Genomic DNA, 20,014 nt, shown 5'->3' with positions numbered 1-20,014 from the left:
TGGGTTGTAGAGACGGTGTCGTCCGCTCCAAGGTGTTCTCCAGGTTTCCTCTCCATTGCTTCAATATTAAAGCTCTCGTTTAGTAGTTGTTGAAAACAACACTGCATTAGGCCTCCAAGTTGGGTCTGTGGTGTAGAGACAGTGTGTTCCACTCCAAGGTGTTCCCCAGGTTGCCTCTCCATTGCTTCAATCTTAAAGCTCTCTTTTAGTAGTTGTTGAAAACAACACTGCATTAGGCCTACAAGTTGGGTCTGGGTTGTAGAGACGGTGTCTTCCTCTCCAAGGTGTTACACAGGTTTCCTCTCTATAGCTTAGAGCTTCTAGCTCTCGTTTAGTAGTTGTTGAAAACAACACAGCATTAGGCCTACAAGTTGGGTCTGGGTTGTAGAGATGGTGTCTTCCACTCCACGGTTTTTCCCAAGTTTTCCTTTCCATAGCTTAGAGCTTCTAGCTCTCATTTAGTAGTTGTTGAAAACAACACTGCATTAGGCCTACAAGTTGGGTCTGGGTTGTAGAGACGGTGTCTTCCGCTCCAAGGTGTTCTCCAGGTTTTCTCTCCATTGCTTCAATCTTCAAGCTCTCGTTTAGTAGTTGTTGAAAACAACACTGCATTAGGCCTACAAGTTGGGTCTGGGTTGTAGAGACGGTGTGTTCCACTCCAAGGTGTTCCCCAGGTTGCCTCTCCATTGCTTCGATCTTCTGGCTCTTCTTAAGTAGTTGTTGAAAACAACACTGCATTCGGCCTACAAGTTGGGTCTGGGGTGTAGAGACGGTGTGTTCCACTCCAAGGTGTTCCCCAGGTTGCCTCTCCATTGCTTCGATCTTCTGGCTCTTCTTAAGTAGTTTTTGAAAACAACACTGCATTCGGCCTACAAGTTGGGTCTGGGGTGTAGAGACGGTGTGTTACACTCCAAGGTGTTCCCCAGGTTGCCTCTCCATTGCTTCAATCTTAAAGCTCTTGTTTAGTAGTTGTTGAAAACAACACTGCATTAGGCCTACAAGTTGTGTCTGGGTTGTAGAGACGGTATCTTCCGCTCCAAGGTGTTCTCCAGGTTTTCTCTCCATTGCTTCAATCTTCAAGCTCTCGTTTAGTAGTTGTTGAAAACAACACTGCTTTAGGCCTACAAGTTGGGTCTGGGTTGTAGAGACGGTGTGTTCCACTCCAAGGTGTTCCCCAGGTTGCCTCTCCCTCTCCATTGCTTCAATCTTAAAGCTCTTGTTTAGTAGTTGTTGAAAACAACACTGCATTCGGCCTACAAGTTGGGTCTGGGGTGTAGAGACGGTGTGTTCCACTCCAAGGTGTTCCCCAGGTTGCCTCTCCATTGCTTCAATCTTCTGGCTCTCGTTTAGTAGTTGTTGTTGAAAACAACACTGCATTCGGCCTACTAGTTGGGTATGGGGTGTAGAGACGGTGTGTTACACTCCAAGGTGTTCCCCAGGTTGCCTCTCCATTGCTTCAATCTTAAAGCTCTTGTTTAGTAGTTGTTGAAAACAACACTGCATTCAGCCTACAAGTTGGGTCTGGGGTGTAGAGACGGTGTGTTCCACTCCAAGGTGCTCCCCAGGTTGCCTCTCCATTGCTTCAATCTTCTGGCTCTCGTTTAGTAGTTGTTGAAAACAACACTGCATTCGGCCTACAAGTTGGGTCTGTGGTGTAGAGACGGTGTGTTCCACTCCAAGGTGTTCCCCAGGTTGCCTCTCCATTGCTTCAATCTTAAAGCTCTTGTTTAGTAGTTGTTGAAAACAACACTGCATTAGGCCTACAAGTTGGGTCTGGGTTGTAGAGATGGTGTCTGCCGCTCCAAGGTGTTCTCTAGGTTGCCACATAATCGAAGCTGCATAGAGCCTATTTTGTAATTTTACGCCTACAAAGTCTTTCTGCGGTCCCTCCTTCCAATTGTCCTCCACTGAGCACAACAATGCAGAACGTGTACCCATGTAACCTTTTTTAAACCAGCGTCGAGCCAACTTTGTGGTTTAAGGCCTACTTGTAGTGTCTGGCTGCGCCAGTCAATACAGCTGTCCTCTTTACAAAAAATGACCTACAATTATCTGGTTTTCAGCCTATCGGAATTTTAAAACTGCAGTGGGCCTACTAGTTGGGTTGGGGCCTTTTATCTGTGTCTGCCGCTCCTTGCTGTTCTCCCACAGTGAACAAAGCTGTGCCGCCTGTTTACTACTCTTGCCAATTTTGAACTGCATTTAGACTACTTACAGATTTGGGCCCACTCTCTGTGTCAGCCTCTCATTCCAGTTGTCCTCCACTGAACAAAACAATGCCCCCTGGTTAGTCCTGTTACCAATTTTGAACTGCATTTAGCCCACTTTATTCTTTGGGCCTATATCTGTGTTTCCTCCTCATCCTGCCCATTGCCCAGCCAGTGATAGATGAGTCTGCTGGTACATTGACCCATAACGCAACATTCCCCGTGCACGCTACACTGCAAGATTGTGACCCTGCTGAAAGTCAGGTCCCCCTTCCCGCATACCATACCACCTTACACGGGGACAAAGAGGAAGGTGCAGATGAAGGTGCAGGTTCCTTCATCAGGTGGGGGGAGGAATACTCGTTGGCGACGTCACTGGCACAGGGCCCCTCATAGTACGCAAAAGTGTTGCTGCCGGTGGGAGGCGCCCCCGCCGTGCAAACACACCGCTGTACTTTGAGGGGCCCTGTGCTAGTGCCAATGCCAACGAGGGGGCCCCCCTGCTAGCTCAGGATCACAGCACTTGCAAAGTTGAAATACTTATCTCTCCCTGCTCCACTGCCGTGACGTGGTCCAGATTTACTGGGCCCACTAATTACTTGAACCAGCCCTACCCCCCACAACTTTAGCCAAATGACCCCCAATTTCAAATGCCTTACAATTATTATAAGCTAAATTAAGATTGACAAGCTTCAGTAACAAGAATGGATGTTTTTGCCATTAAAATGGGCTCTGTACATGTTTTCCTGGCCTCTACTCACTGCCGACTATGCTCCCCCATTGACTTGGATTGGGTTTCGTGTTTCGGTCGATCCCCGACTTTTCGCGATAATCGGCCGATTCCACTCGACTCGACTTTTGAGATAGTCGGGTTTCGCGAAACCCGACATGACTCTAAAAAGGTCAAGGTCACTCAACCCTAGTGCACACGGTTCTCTACTATGACTAGAGAATGAGGCCTCACTCCATATGAGGGTATGTAGAACGTGACTGCGCCAACTGGCCGGGAGCACAGGTGTTTCTCACAAAATTAGAATATCTACAGCGCTGGCAAAAATTAAGAAACCACTGCAAAATTTTCAGTTTATCTGATTTATCTCTTTATAGGTATATTTTTGAGTAAAATGTAAATTGTTCTTTTATTCTATAAGCTACTGACATGTCTCCGAAGTTCGAAGCAATATGCTTGGTATTTATTTTCTGAAAATGAGAAATGGTCAAAAAAACAAAAAATGCATTGCTTGCAGATCTCAAATAATGCAAAAAAAAAAAAACAAGTTCATAATCACTGAGAAACAACAATACTATTGTTTTAACTCAGGAAGAGTTCAGAAATCAATATTTTGTGGAATAACCATGATATTTCATCACAGTTTCATGCGTCTTGGCATGCTTTCCACCAGTCTTTCACACTGCTTTTCGGTGACCTTATGCCTCTCCTAGTGCAATAATTTAAACAGTTCTTCTTTGTTTGATGGCTTGTGACTATCCATCTTCCTCTTGATTACATTCCAGAGGTTTTCAATAGGGTTCAGAAATCAGGACTGGAGATTGGGCTGGCCATGACAGGGATTTGATATGGTGGTCCTTCATCCACATCTTGATTGACCTAGCTGTTTGGCATGGCGCATTGTCCTGCTGGATAAACTAGTCCTCAGAGTTGGGGAACATTGCCTGAGCAGAAGGAATCAACTGTTTTTCCAGGATAACTTTGTATGCGGCTTGATTCACACATCCTACGCAAAGATTAACCTGCCCAATTCCAGCCTTGCTGAAGTATGCCCAGATCAACACCGGGTCATCTAATGGTTAGACGGAGACCTGGAGAGGTGTACAAGCCACAGTGGGTGCAAGACACTTTGTCTTGTCTTGTCAAATTTGGTGGAGGATTGGTGATGGTCTAGGGATGCTTCAGCAAGGAAAGAATTGGGCAGGTTGTTATTTGCGTATTGAAGAACTGAAATAAATTAACTTTTTGATGATATTCTAATTTCGTGAGAAGCACCTGTATGTATAACAAATCCATACCTTCTGGTTTGAAAAAAGTGAATCCCTGTAGTGCAAACTGCATACATTAGAGGTATTCATAAGTCTGCAGTCACCCAGAGTGATTTGGAACGGACAACCTATTTAATACTGTCTGTCATGAAGAACCAATGAAAGCTTAAAAAGAGTACCTAATTTCATTATTGAAAATGTCATTTTAATTTTTTTTTTATAAAAATGTGCTCAAACCATTATGTTTAGAGCTGTAGATATTGTGTATGCAGTAAATGGATGTTTGATATGTACTGAACTGTGTGGAAGTAACACTTTGCCTTATTTTACATGTAATTATAGAAAATGTATCAAATGTGTTCACATTGCTCTATGCTGCTCAAGCTTTAACTAGCTTTTGCATAATTATTCTCATTCCATGCCGTATTAACATTTTAAAGAACATCAATACTTGAATCTAGACTAAATGAAGTGGATTCTGCAGCAGCGTACAGAATGCAAAAACGTCAGTGGCACATTAAATAATCTGTAAAGAAAAATTTTGTATACTGTGTGATTTTATTAGGTTAAATAACTTCAAGTGTGGCTTCATTGTAGCAATAGCTTCATCATAAAAAGCCTTTATATGTAATCTATGACTGTTTTAACCATGATGGATGGATGGATGGATGGATGGATGGATGGATGGATGGATGGATGGATGGATGGATGGATGGATGGATAGATAGATAGATAGATAGATTGATTCACTCATTATGTACCTCATTTTAATCCTGAATCCTAAACTCTGGGACCCATATTATGTAAAATTTTCTTCAGTACCACTTTTATTCTGATGACACTCTGATACAAATATTACCACTCTGAAATTCAAAATTCTAGAGTGTCAGTCAGCTATATCCTTTTTCTACTCCATCGACTGTCTGAAATTCAGCACAGAGAAATCTGAATAGTTTATCCACCATCTAACTCACCTACTCACCAAACCTACATATGTGGAAAGCTCTGCTATTTTGCTAGAATGTAGATTGCTAGAAAGCGATTTAAAAACTTATACTCACCCGGCTCTTACCTCTCCCCACTCTGGACAGTCATCTTCTATCTGTTTCTTTAAAGACATCTCCATTTCTTCTGGCACCAAGCATCTTTGGCGCCTCTGGCATGCATCAGCCACCATGGCATCATAATGCCTCATGCTTGCCCTCACCTGAAATCTTGACTTGTTTTACCTTGTGAAGTGGGGCCTAATTTGTTTCAAAGGGGCCAAATATGCTTTTGTGCCTTTGAAAAGATCACACTAGATATCGGAAAGAAGAAGACAATATGACCAAATTGGGGCTGTGCATTGAGAAAATTTATTGACAAGTAATTTTACACATTCAATTTATTTTTCTAACAACCTTAGGCTCTATCTGAAGCCACAGTGATTACATGTATGAACAATAGGAAGATCAATCTTGTACAAACCTAGACAGGTCCACCAAGGTCTTCTCCACCATTAACTCAATAGTATCAAGCCATCAGGTTGCTGGTTTTCCTTTTTACCTTCTTCCTCCTAATCCTCCTATCATGATGTCCTTCTCCAGATATTATTCTCTTTGTAAGCACTGGAGAAGGATATCATGATTGGAAGAATAGAAGGAACAAGGCAAATTCCCTAATTATCTCTCAAATAATCCATCTCTCTCCGTGTAATCCTTTTGGAGTTCACCTCTGCCAAATCTTTTGCTGGCTATCCATTGCCTAGAAAATTCGGTTCAAAATATTAACAATTGCTGTCCATAACCTGTCCCCTATATACATTTCTTACCTCCTATATGTAATCTTTGTTTTTTCATGATAAGTTCTTTGCTTTATTTTTTTGTCTGCGTATCACATAGTAATCACCAAGATTTTTCCTGCATATCCACAGTACTCTGGAACTAATTACCCACAGTCATTAAACTTATAATCGGTTTGAAAACCTTCTTATAGTCACTTGAAAACCCACCTATTTAGAAAAGCCTTTAAACTGCAATGGCAGTATTGCCAAGGAAGTGAAGAAGGTGCATGGTGCAATCATCTGGTAGTTAAAACTTTTTAATTTAGTCAAACATCTTTAAAACCTAGGTTTAACTAATTTGTTTAGATGGATCCATTGATTATAAAGATGTTTGAATAAGCGAAGAAGTTTGAATTAACAGATGATTGTGTCAGGCAACTTCCTCTTCACTTCTCTGGCTTGCTGCTCTCCACCATCATGAATTGGCACCTGCCGGATGCAAGTTCCCTGGAGTTCCAATGCCAGGCCAGTGTGGAAGCACTCACCTTGATCCTTTGTGTTAACGCTATTGTTACTTCACTACAATATGAGCTTCTATGTTCAACCCACTGACTCTTTCCTCTTTCTCTTACAGATTATAAATCCTGGCAGGTCATCTCTCATTCTGTTTTGTTTGACTTATTTAATCTCGTTTATTGTTCTTACTTTTTTTTAATAACATGTTATGTGGTTGTGTTATAGGTTATGTTATACTTGTGTCCATAAACCATTTTTGCACCTTTTTAATGCATAGACTGCCTTGCAATTAGGGGTATTTAAAAAATAATTACAGTTATACATTAAAATTAATTTTCTAACAGTATAACTGCTCCAATGTTGTACAGGTAACTAATGTCTATATATGAATTACAAATCCCCCACTGTCTGTGTTTTGTAGATTTATGATACACACAATTAGGTCAGGATGGGTATTATAAAGCAGTAATAAAGTACATAAGCATAGAACAGCCTTCTCAGCAGATTTGTACATCTAATAAAAGCTTTGCAATGTTTAGGAATGCATGACCTACATCTGAAAAAAAAAAAGAACTCAAATTCGAACCAAGAAACAACAATTGTTGGTAGCAATTTCACAACTTCCCCTAAAATGTTTCTCCCTATGATTTAGTGTTTAAAGTCAGTAGGTGAAAAAAAGTCAGTGGGGGAGCTAAACAAAGAACATTCACATTTTAACTGCCTGCCAAGCTCATCCCAGACTGTGAAATAGCAAGTTTTGATTGACTGAATAAAAAAAGAAACTAAGCTAAAATACACTCTATTATGGTGAGAACCAATTGACTACTCCCCTTTATTATCACTTTACTTTTGATGCGCTTTAACTCCTTTTCACACCGTACTATGACAGCATAGAGCTGGGAGAAAGTGATTCCCATATTATCATCATTATGCTTAAGAGCTGTGCTTACACAAACTACATTGGTTATTGGCTATAATATACGGTACATCTGACCAAGGGCAGACAGAGAAAACAGACAGCCCTCTCTCCCTTGTCCTCTCACAAAAACATACAGAAAAATAATATTACAAAATAATTTCTGTGCAGTACATGTGGCGCTCGTGTGTCTGTAGCACAACAAAATACCTGCTTGTGTAATATAATTTATTTATAGTGCCAGCTATGGTAAGGGCTAAGTTCTCTGCTGTTATAATTGCATCCACACATTGTTACCCTATCCCTTAGGATATGTTTCCATGGTCAGGGTTGGCAGCGCTTTGGACGCAGCTCCATCCAAAGCACTGCTGGCTTTTGTACGCGCGGTGATTCTGCATGTGGTCATTGAACCATGCAGAATAACCGCATCCTATACATTGGATTGTGATATTTATCTTGCAGAGACTGAGCATCTAGAAAGATGCTCCACATGTCCGTTTGCCCATCCACTATGCTGTAACATCTGACCTTCAGATTGGCCCAGCCATATCAGGCCGAACATCCCAACTGGCCTCATGAACCTTTTTATTAATATTGACAAAGACTGGCGAGCACCAGCAGTCGGACCACCGTAACCCACCGTAACCCAGTACTGTTACAGCAACAGCCTGGCAGGGCGGCACATACACATATTTGACCATTAGAAAAATAATTCTGTATGGCTAAGAAACATAAAAAAGTATACAGTGTGTATATCTCACATATACTGTGGTCTTTGCTTTGAGATTTGAAATTATAAAAATTTATTTGCATTTTGCAGTGAGAAATAGGTATTTGATCCCCTAGCAACCATTAAGCGTTCTGTCTCCTACAGACCAGTTAGATGCTCTTAATCAACTCATTACCTGCATTAAAGATAGCTGTCTTACATAGTCACCTTTATAAGAGGCTCCTATCCACAGATTCAATTATTCAGTCATAGTCTAACCTCTACAACATGGCCAAGACCAAAGAGCTTTCTAAGGATGTCAGTTATAAGATCATAGACCTGCACAAAGCTGGAATGGGTTTCAAATACATAATTAAGATGCTGAGTGAGAACGTGACAACTATTGGTGCAAGAAAATAGAAGAAATACAAAATGACTGTCAATCGATATCGATCTAGGGCACCATGCAAAATCTCACCTCGAGGGGTATCCTTGATCATGAGGAAGGTGAGAGATCTGCCTAAAACTACATGGGGGAACTTGTAAATGACATCAAGGCAGCTGGGACCACAGTCACCAAGAAATAATTGGTAACAGATTTCACCGTAAGGTTTAAAATCCTGCAGTGCCCCCAAGGTCCCTCTGCTCAAGAAGACACATGTGCAGGTTCATTTAAAGTTTGCCAATGAACACCTGGATGATTCTGTGAATGATTGGGAGAAGGTGCTGTGGTCAGATGAGACAAAAATTGAGGTCTTTGGCCTTAGCTCAACTCGCCCTGTTTGGAGGAAGAGAAATGCTGTTTTTACAATTCTGACCACTGTCCCTTTATGAAGTTATAACTCTGGAACGCTTTAATGGATCCCGGTGATTCTGACACTGTTTTCTCCTGACATATTCGTCTTCATGAAAGTGGTAACATTTCTTCGATATTACCTGCATTTATTTGTGAAAAAAATGGAAATTTGGCGAAAGTTTAGAAAATTTTGCAATTTTCCAAATTTGAATTTTTATGCCCTTAAATCACAGAGATATGTCACATAAAATACTTAATACGTAACATTTGCCACGTGTCTACTTTACATCAGCACAATTTTGCATCCAAAATAGTTTTTTGTTAGGGAGTTATAAGGGTTAAAAATTGACCAGCAATTTCTCATTTTTTCAACACCATTTTTTTAAGGGACCACATCACATTTGAAGTCATTTTGAGGGGTCTATATGATAGAAAATACCCAAGTGTGACACCATTCTAAAAACTGCACCCCTCAAGGTTCTCAAAACCACATTCAAGAAGTTTATTAACCCTTCAAGTGTTTCACAGGAAATTGAATTAATGTTTAAATAAAAATGAACATTTAACTTTTTTTCACAAAAAATTTAATTCAGCTCCAATTTGTTTTATTTTACCAAGGGTAACAGGAGAAAATGGACACCAAAAGTTATTGAACAATTTGTTCTGAGTACGGCAATACCCCATATGTGGGGTAAACCACTATTAGGGCACATGGCAGAGCTCGGAAGGGAAGAAGCGCCATTTGACTTTTCAATGCAAAATTGACTGGAATTGAGATGGGACGCCATGTTGCCTGATGTGCCTAAACATTGAAACCCCCACAAGTGACACCATTTTGGAAAGTAGACCCCCTAAGGAACTTATCTAGATGTGTGGTGAGCACTTTGACGAACCAAGTGCTTTACAGAAGTTTATAATGCAGAGCCGTAAGAATCAAAAATCATATTTTTTCACAAAAATCATATTTTTGCCCCCAATTTTTTCTTTTCCTAAGGGTAAGAGAAGAAATTGGACCTCAAAAGTTGTTGTGCAATTTGTCCTGAGAACGCTGATACCCCATATGTGGGGGTAATCTACTGTTTGGGTGCATGTCAGAGCTTGGAAGTGAAGGACCGCTGTTTGACTTTTCAATGCAAAATTGACAGGAATTGAGATGGGACGCCATGTTGCGCTTGGAGAGCCACTGATGTGCCTAAACATTGAAACCCCCCACAAGTGACACTATTTTCAACTTAGAATTGCCTGGAATCGAGTTCAGACGCCATGTCATGTTTGGAGAGCCCTGATGTGCCTAAACAGTGGAAACCCCCAATTCTAATTGAAACCCTAACCCAAACGCACCCTGTTAGGGTTGACGGAATGCACCAAATATATAGTTTATTAGATGGAATTGGTGCGTTCGCAACCCGGGATCCACCGTGCAGGAAAGTACCTGCTGCTAAGTAAGATGGACTATATGGCAGTACTATAAGTATACATACAAGGGTTAACTTCACCCTGCGTGATGGAAGCGATCCTGTTGCGTCACAGGACCGCGGTACCGCACATAGAGCGCGAGCAATAAGTCAGCGAACACAACTCCAACTAGGATTGAAGTCCGATTAGACCACTGCTGGCACAACACCGCAACTGGGTGTGTAAGGAAACTATTGAAATAGTAAATAAAGGCACGAGAGTGCGTGCGGTGCCGCACTGACGGACGCCACTAACCACCCAGGCTTGGGTAAGGAAAGCGCAGAGGAAGAGCACGGCGCCGTACTGGCGGACACAGCAACTGGACGCTGTGATGTGTGTTACGTGCTGTTGGATAAGTTGGGCGCTAGATAGCAAACATACACCTTCCGCGAACAGACATTCAATAGGGAGGGTTATTTAACCCCTTAGCGACCGCCGACATGCCTTTTAACGGCGGCTGCTAAGGGTACTTACACCACAGCGCCGTTAATTAACGGCGCTGTGGAAAAAGTAAATAGCGCCCCCCAGAGTCGGATTTTCTCCGGAGTCTCGGCTGCCGAGGGTAGCCGAGACCCCAGAGAACATGATTCGGGGGTTTTTTAACCCACCCCGCATTTGCGATCGCCGTAATTAACCGTTTACCGGCGATCGCAAAAAACAAACAAACCGCAATCTCTTTTTAATTTCTCTGTCCTCCGATGTGATCGCACATCGGAGGACAGAGAAAAGGGGTCCCAGGTGGCCCCCCAATACTTACCTATCTCCCCCGATGCTCCTCGTGTCTCCCGGTGGGCGCCGCCATCATCAAAATGGCGGGCGCATGCGCAGTGCACCCGCCGGCCGGCCCTGCGAGAATCTTTGGGGTCTCGGCTGCCGGGGGTAGCCGAGACCCCAAAGAGCATGATCGGGGTCGGTTTTACCGACCCCTGTTTTGCGATCGCCGGTAATTAACTGTTTACCGGCGACCGCAAAAAAAGAAAAAAAAAAAAAGTCCAAGTGTAATTCTCTGTCCTCTGATGTGATCGCACATCAGAGGACAGAGAAATAGGGGGATTCGGGGACCCTGCCATACTCACCTGTGTCCCTGGATCCTCCTGCTGCTCCTCCTGGCCGCCGGCATCTTCTGGGCAAAAGAAAATGGCGGGCGCATGTGCAGTGCGCCCGCCATCTGCCTTCATCTGCCGGCCGGCAGGAGAAGAGCAGTTGGGGCTAAAATTAGGGTTAGGGTTAGGGCTAGGGTTAGGGATAGGGTTAGGGGTAGGGTTAGGGGTAGGGTTAGGGGTAGGGTTAGGGTTAGGGGTAGGGTTAGGGTTAGGGGTAGGGTTGGGGTTAGGGGTAGGGTTAGGGGTAGGGTTAGGGTTAGGGTTAGGGGTAGGGTTAGGGGTAGGGTTAGGGCTAGGGGTAGGGTTAGGGGTAGGGTTAGGGCTAGGGTTAGGGCTAGGGGTAGGGTTAGGGGTAGGGTTAGGGCTAGGATTAGGGTTAGGGTTAGGGCTAAATTTAGGGTTAGGGTTGGGACTAAATTTAGGGTTAGGGTTGGGGCTAAATTTAGAGTTAGGGTTGGCGCTAAATTTAGTGTTAGGCTTCTTTCACACTTACGTCGGTACGGGGCCGTCGCAATGCATCGGCCCGACATACCGACGCACGTTGTGAAAATTGTGCACAACGTGGGCAGTGGATGAAGTTTTTCAACGCATCCGCTGCCCAATCTATGTCCTGGGGAGGAGGGGGCGGAGTTACGGCCATGCATGCGCGGTCAGAAATGGCGGATGCGATGTACAAAAAAAGTTACATTGAACATTTTTTGTGCTGACGGTCCGCCAAAATACTGATCCAGTGCACGACGGACGCGACGTGTGGCCATCCGTCACGATCCGTCGGCAATACAAGTCTATGGGCAAAAAACGCATCCTGCGGTCACATTTGCAGGATCCGTTTCTTGTCCAAAACGACGGATTGCGACGGATGCCAAACAACGCAAGTGTGAAAGTAGCCTTAGGGCTAGGGTTAGGGTTGGGGCTAAAGTTAGGGCTAGGGTTGGGGCTAAAGTTAGGGTTAGAGTTGGGATTAGGGTTAGGGTTTGGATTAGGGTTGGTATTAGGGTTAGGGTTGGCATTAGGGTTACGCTTGGGATTAGGGTTAGGTTTGGGATTAGGGTTAAGGTTAGGGTTGTGATTAGGGGTGTATTGGGATTAGGGTTAGGTTTGAGGTTAGGGTTGAGATTAGGATTAGGGCTGTGTTGGATTTAGGGTTTTGATTAGGGTTATGGTTAGGGTTGACATTAGGGTTGTTTTGGGGTAAGGGTTGTGATTATGGTTAGGGTTAGTGATTAGGATTATGGATCAGGTTGGGATTAGGGTTAGGGGTGTGTTGGGGTTAGGGTTGGAGCTAGAATTGGGGGGTTTCCACTGTTTAGGTACATCAGGGGGTCTCCAAACACGATAGCCAATTTTGCGCTCAAAAAGTCAAATGGTGCTCCCTCCCTTCTGAGCTCTGCCGTGCGCCCAAACAGTGGGTTACCGCCACATATGGCGCATCAGCATACTCGGGATAAATTGGACAACAACTTCTGGGGTCCAATTTCTCTTGTTACCCTTGTGAAAATAAAAACTTGGGGGCTACAAAATCCTTTTTGTGGAAATATATATATATATATACAGTTAGGGCCAGAAATATTTGGACAGTGACACAAGTTTTGTTATTTTAGCTGTTTACAAAAACATGTTCAGAAATAAAATTATATATGTAATATGGGCTGAAAGTGCACACTCCCAGCTGCAATATGCTAGTTTCCACATCCAAATCGGAGAAAGGGTTTAGGAATCATAGCTCTGTAATGCATAGCGTCCTCTTTTTCAAGGGACCAAAAGTAATTGGACAATGGACTCTAAGGGCTGCAATTAACTCTGAAGGCGTCTCCCTCGTTAACCTGTAATTAATGAAGTAGTTAAAAGGTCAGGGGTGGATTCCAGGTGTGTGGTTTTGCATTTGGAAGCTGTTGCTGTGAGCAGACAACATGCGGTCAAAGGAACTCTCAATTGAGGTGAAGCAGAACATCCTGAGGCTGAAAAAAAAGAAAAAATCCATCAGAGAGATAGCAGACATGCTTGGAGTAGCAAAATCAACAGTTGGGTACATTCTGAGAAAAAAGGAATTGACTGGTGAGCTTGGGAACTCAAAAAGGCCTGGGCGTCCACGGATGACAACAGTGGTGGATGATCGCCGCATACTTAATTTGGTGAAGAAGAACCCGTTCACAACATCAACTGAAGTCCAGAACACTCTCAGTGAAGGAGGTGTATCTGTCTCTAAGTCAACAGTAAAGAGAAAACTCCATGACAGTAAATACAAAGGGTTCACATCTAGATGCAAACCATTCATCAATACCAAAAATAGACAGGCCAGAGTTAAATTTGCAGAAAAACACCTCAAGAAGCCAGCTCAGTTCTGGAAAAGTATTCTATGGACAGATGAGACAAAGATTAACCTGTACCAGAATGATGGGAAGAAAAAAGTTTGGAGAAGAAAGGGAACGGCACATGATCCAAGGCACACCACATCCTCTGTAAAACATGGTGGAGGCAACGTGATGGCATGGGCATGCATGGCTTTCAATGGCACTGGGTCACTTGTGTTTATTGATGACATAAGAGCAGACAAGAGTAGCCGGATGAATTCTGAAGTGTACCGGGATATACTTTCAGCCCAGATTCAGCCAAATGCTGCAAAGTTGATTGGACGGCGCTTCATAGTACAGATGGACAATGACCCCAAGCATACAGCCAAAGCTACCCAGGAGTTCATGAGTGCCAAAAAGTGGAACATTCTGCAATGGACAAGTCAGTCTCCAGATCTAAACCCAATTGAGCATGCATTTCATTTGCTCAAATCCAGACTTAAGACGCAAAGACCCACAAACAAGCAAGACCTGAAGGCTGCGGCTGTAAAGGCCTGGCAAAGCATTAAGAAGGAGGAAACCCAGCGTTTGGTGATGTCCATGGGTTCCAGACTTAAGGCAGTGATTGCCTCCAAAGGATTTGCAAAAAAATATTGAAAATAAAAATATTTTGTTTGGGTTATGTTTATTTGTCCAATTACTTTTGACCTCCTAAAATGTGGAGTGTTTGTAAAGAAATGTGTACAATTCCTACATTTTCTATCAGATATTTTTGTTCAACCCTTCAAATTAAACGTTACAATCTGCACTTGAATTCTGTTGTAGAGGTTTCATTTCAAATCCAATGTGGTGGCATGCAGAGCCCAACTCGCGAAAATTGTGTCACTGTCCAAATATTTCTGGCCCTAACTGTATATATATATATTTTTTTTTTATGACTCTGCATTCTAAACTTCTGTGAAGCACTTGGGCATTCAAAGTTCTCACCACACATCTATATAAGTTCCTTGGGGGGGGGTCTAGTTTCCAAAACGGGGTCACTTGTGGGGGGTTACTACTGTTTAGGTACATCAGGGGCTCTGCAAACGCAACATAACGCCCACAGACCATTCTATCTAAGTCTGCATTCCAAAACGGCACTCCTTCCCTTCCGAGCTCTGCCGTGCGCCCAAACAGTGGTTTACCCCCACATATGGGGCATCAGCATACTCAGGATAAATTGGACAACAACTTTAGTGGTCCAATTTCTCCTGTTACCCTTGTGAAAATAAAAACTTGGGGGCTACAATATCTTTTTTGTGAAAAAAAAAATATTTTTTATTTTCACGACTCTGCATTCTAAACTTCTGTGAAGCACTTGGGCATTCAAAGTTCTCACCACACATCTAGATAAGTTCCTTGGGGGGTCTAGTTTCCAAAATGGGGTCACTTGTGGGGGGTTACTACAGTTTAGGTACATCAGGGGCTCTGCAATCGCAACATAATGCCCACAGACCATTCTATCAAAGTCTGCATTCCAAAAAGGCGCTCCTTCCCTTCCGAGCTCTGCCGTGCACCCAAACAGTGGTTTACCCCCACATTTGGTGCATCAGCGTACTCGGGATAAATTGGACAACAACTATTGAAGTCCAATTTCTCCTGTTACCCTTGTGAAAATAAAAACTTGGGGGCTACAATATCTTTTTTGTGGAAAAAAAAATATTTTTTATTTTCACGACTCTGCATTCTAAACTTCTGTGAAGCACTTGGGCATTCAAAGTTCTCACCACACATCTAGATAAGTTCCTTGGGGGGTTCTAGTTTCCAAAATGGGGTCACTTGTGGAGGGTTTCTACTGGTTAGGTACATCAGGGGCTCTGCAAACGCAACATAATGCCCGCAGACCATTCTATCAAAGTCTGCATTCCAAAACGGCGCTCCTTCCTTCCGAGCTCTGCCGTGCGCCCAAACAGTGGTTTACCCCCACATATGGGGTACCAGCATACTCAGGACAAATTGACAACAACTTTTGGGGTCCAATTTCTCTTGTTACCCTTGTGAAAATAAAAACTTGGGGGCTAAAAAATCTTTTTTGTGGAAAAAAAAAATATTTTTTATTTTCACGACTCTGCATTATAAACTTCTGTGAAGCACTTGGGCATTCAAAGTTCTCACCACACATCTAGATAAGTTCCATGGGGGGTCTAGTTTCCAAAATGGGGTCACTTGAGGGGGATTTCTACTGTTTAGGCACATCAGGGGCTCTCCAAACGCGACATGGCGTCCGATCTCAATTCCAGCCAATTCTACATTGAAAAAGTAAAACGGCACTCTTTCTCTTCCAATCTCTGCGGTGCGCCCAAACAGTGGTTTACCCCCACATATTGGGTATCGACGTACTCAGGAGAAATTGCACAACAACTTTAGTGGTCTAATTTCTCCTGTTACCCTTGTGAAAATAAAAATTTGTGGGCAAAAGATCATTTTTGTAGAAAAAATGCGATTTTTTTTTTTCACGGCTCTACGTTATAAACTTCTGTGAAGCACATGGGGGTTCAAAGTGCTCACCACACATCTAGATAAGTTCCTTAAGGGGTCTAGTTTTCAAAATGGTGTCACTTGTGGGGGGTTTCCACTGTTAAGTCACATCAGGGGCTCTCCAAACGCGACATGGCGTCCAATCTCAATTCCAGCCAATTCTACATTGAAAAAGTAAAACGGCGCTCCTTCATTTCCAAGCTCTGCGGTGCGCCCAAACAGTAGTTTACCCTTACATATGGGGTATCGACGTATTCAGGAGAAATTTGCATAACACAATTTATGGTTACATTTCTGTTTTTACACTTGTGAAAATAAAAAAAATGGTTCTGAATTAAGATGTTTGCAAAAAAAGTTAAATGTTCATTTTTTCCTTCCACATTGTTTCAGTTCCTGTGAAGCACGTAAAGGGTTAATAAACTTCTTGAATGTTGTTTTGAGAACCTTGAGGGGTGTAGTTTTTAGAATGGTGTCACACTTCATTATTTTCTATCATATAGACCCCTCAAAATGACTTCAAATGTAATGTGGTCCCTAAAAAAAAATGGTGTTGTAAAAATGAGAAATTGCTGGTCAATTTTAACTCTTATAACTCCCTAACAAAAAAAAAATTTGCTTCCAAAATTGTGCTGATGTAAAGTAGACATGTGGGAAATGTTATTTATTAACTATTTTTCATGACATATCTCTCTGATTTAAGGGCATAAAAATACAAAGTTTGAAAATTGCAAAATTTTAAAAATTTTCGACATATTTCTGTTTTTTTTATAAATAATCGCAAGTAATATCGAAGAAATGTTACCACTAACATGAAGTAAAATATGTCACGAAAAAACAATCTCAGAATCAGCGGGATCCGTTGAAGCGTTCCAGAGTTATAACCTCATAAAGTGACAGTGGTCAGAATTGCAAAAATTGGCTCGGTCATTAAGTACCAAATTGGCTCTGTCACTAAGGGGTTAAAGAGCGACTTTCACTCACAACACACACATATTTACAAGACAATACTAGCGCATGGCCATGCGGTCATGCGCAGTTTATATAGTTGCAGCACAGGAAGCTGCTACTGAAGTTTTTGCCCTTTCAGGACCTTCTAGAAGGACCAATGGAAAGTGCTGCAGTACCTGAGCATGTTTTGCCCTTTCAGGACCTTCCAGGAGGACCAATGGAATGTACTGCAGCACCTGAGCATGTGACCGAACATGTGGCCCTTGACCTCCAATGGGAGACCCTGCCCTGGGCATGCTCAGTGTGAGTAAACAAGGACTTAGTCTCAGAGAGGCTCGCTCGCCGCAGATCAGTGCAGGGTACCATAGGAAAGCCAGAAAAGGCAGTAGTGACCCTATGCACCGAATCAGCCTCAGCGAGACACTGGGAGCGACGTCTCCGCTGAGCAGAGCCCACTGCGGCCAATACCGAATGGGAGACCGCAGCAGACACGGATCGAGATTCCCCCTGTGCAGCAGAGGAAACTCGACTCCTAACAAACCCCTAACCCTAATTCCAACCACACCCCTAACCCCAACTCCATCAAACCCCTAACCCTAATCCCAACCATAACACTAACTACACCCCTAACCCTGATACACCCGTAACCCTAATCCCAACCGTAAATGTAATCCAAACCCTAACCCTAGCCCTAGCCATAGCCCTAACCCTAACCCTAATGGGATAATGGAAATAAATACATTTTTAAAAAATTTTTATTTTTCCCTAACTAAGCGGGTGATGAAGAGGGGTTTGATTTACTTTTATAGAGGTTTTTTAGCGGATTTTTATGACTGGCACCCGTCACACACTAAAAGACGCTTTTTATTGCAAAAAATATTTTTTGCGTTACCATATTTTGAGAGCTATAATTTTTCCATATTTTGGTCCACAGAGTCATGTGAGGTCTTGTTTTTTGTGGGACGAGTTGATGTTTTTATTGGTAACATTTTTGGGCAAGTGGCATTTTTTGATCGCTTTTAATTCCGATTTTTGTGAGGCAGTATGAACAAAAAACAGCTATTCATGAATTTCTTTTGGTGGTCGTTGATACCATTCCGCGTTTGATTAAATGGCTAAAGCAGTTTTATTCTTTGGGTCAGTACGATTACAGCGATACCTCATTTATATCATTTTTTTATGTTTTGGCGCTTTTATACGATTTTATAGAAAAAATAATTATTTTTGCATCACTTTATTCTGAGGACTATAACTTTTTTATTTTTTCGCTGATGACACTGTATGGCAGCTCGATTTTTGCGGGACAAGATGATGTTTTCAGCCGGACCATGATTATTTATATCCGTCTTTTTGATTGCGTGCAATTCCACTTTTTGTTTGGCAGTATGATAATAAAGTTTTGTTTTTTGCCTCAATTTTCTTTTTTACCGTGTTCACTGAAGGGATTAACTAGTGGGACAGTTTTATAGGTCGAGTCGTTACGGATGCGGCGATACTAAATATGTGTAGTTTTATTGTTTTTTTATTTAGATAAAAAAAATGTATTTATGGGAATAATATTTTTTTTCTTTATTTAGGAATTTTTTTTTACACAACTAAATATTTTTTTTTACTTTATAACATTGCCCCAGGGGGGCATCATGTTATAAGGTCAGATCGCAGATCTGACACTTTGCTGTGCACTGTGTTAGATCAGCGATCTGACGTGCACTGCTGTAGGCTTACCAGCGCCTGCTCTGAGCAGGCGCTTGGTAAGCCACCTCCCTGCAGGACCCAAATGCAGCCCTGTGGCCATTTTGGATCTGGGGCTTGCAGGGAGAAGAAAGTAGGAGACCCTCGGAGCAACGCGATGCTTCCCTATACTGCCGGAACACTGCGATCATGCTTGATCGCAGTGTGCCGGGGGTTAATGTGCTGAGGGCGATACGTGACTGCTGCTGGCACATAGTGCCGGATGTCAGCTGCGATAGTCAGTTGACACCCGGCTGTGATTGGCTGCGCTCCCCCCGTGAGCGCGGCCATTCCCTATGACGTACTATCCCGTCCCTCGGAATTAAGTCCCAGGTCACCTTGATAGTACGTCAAATGGGATTAAGGGGTTAATAACCATCAAAGGCTATGAAGACAGCTGCGAGCTGATATTAATAGCCTAGGAAGGGGCAATAGATACTGGCCCTCACACAGGCTAAAAACATCAGGTCTCAGCCACCCCAGGAAAGGCACATCTCTAATTTGTCCCAATTCTGACACTTAGCCTCGCTCTTCCCACTTGTCCTGTAGCGATGGCAAGTGGGGTGATAGATGGGGATTGATGTCACCTTTTTATTGTCAGGTGACATCAAGCCCCAAAGTTACTAATGGAGAGGCGCAAATAAGATGCCCCCATTACTAACCCCATAGTGGAAAAATTTCTCACCGCACTCGCGCTGACGACACTTAGGTGAAGTGAGTTTATTGGCTGTGAACTCCCAGGACCTGCCTGAAGGCAACGCGTGCAGGAGAACATTTATTTTGCTTAAAATATAAAGTAAATGTGTCATCTTTAATTTTAGGACTTAAAGGACTTAATTTTTCACAGCAATAATTTTGACCGGGTGTCTCCAAAGTTTTACACGCCATTGTATATGTAGTGTAGTGTGTGTGTTAGTATACTGTCTTCTCCAATTTTCAGCGCCATTCCAGTACTCTTTTGGGTGATTTGACAGTTATTCCGACTTGCTGGGTGTCATTAGGCTTTGTAAGTGATCCAGAAGTGGCTTTTACAATGTAAGTTTACGGAGGCTTGTTCTGACTCAG

This window comes from Ranitomeya imitator, chromosome 3, assembly GCF_032444005.1.
Source record: "Ranitomeya imitator isolate aRanImi1 chromosome 3, aRanImi1.pri, whole genome shotgun sequence".
Classification (NCBI taxonomy): domain Eukaryota; kingdom Metazoa; phylum Chordata; class Amphibia; order Anura; family Dendrobatidae; genus Ranitomeya; species Ranitomeya imitator.
The sequence above is the reverse complement of the archived record's forward strand: the minus strand, read 5'-3'. Positions refer to the sequence as shown.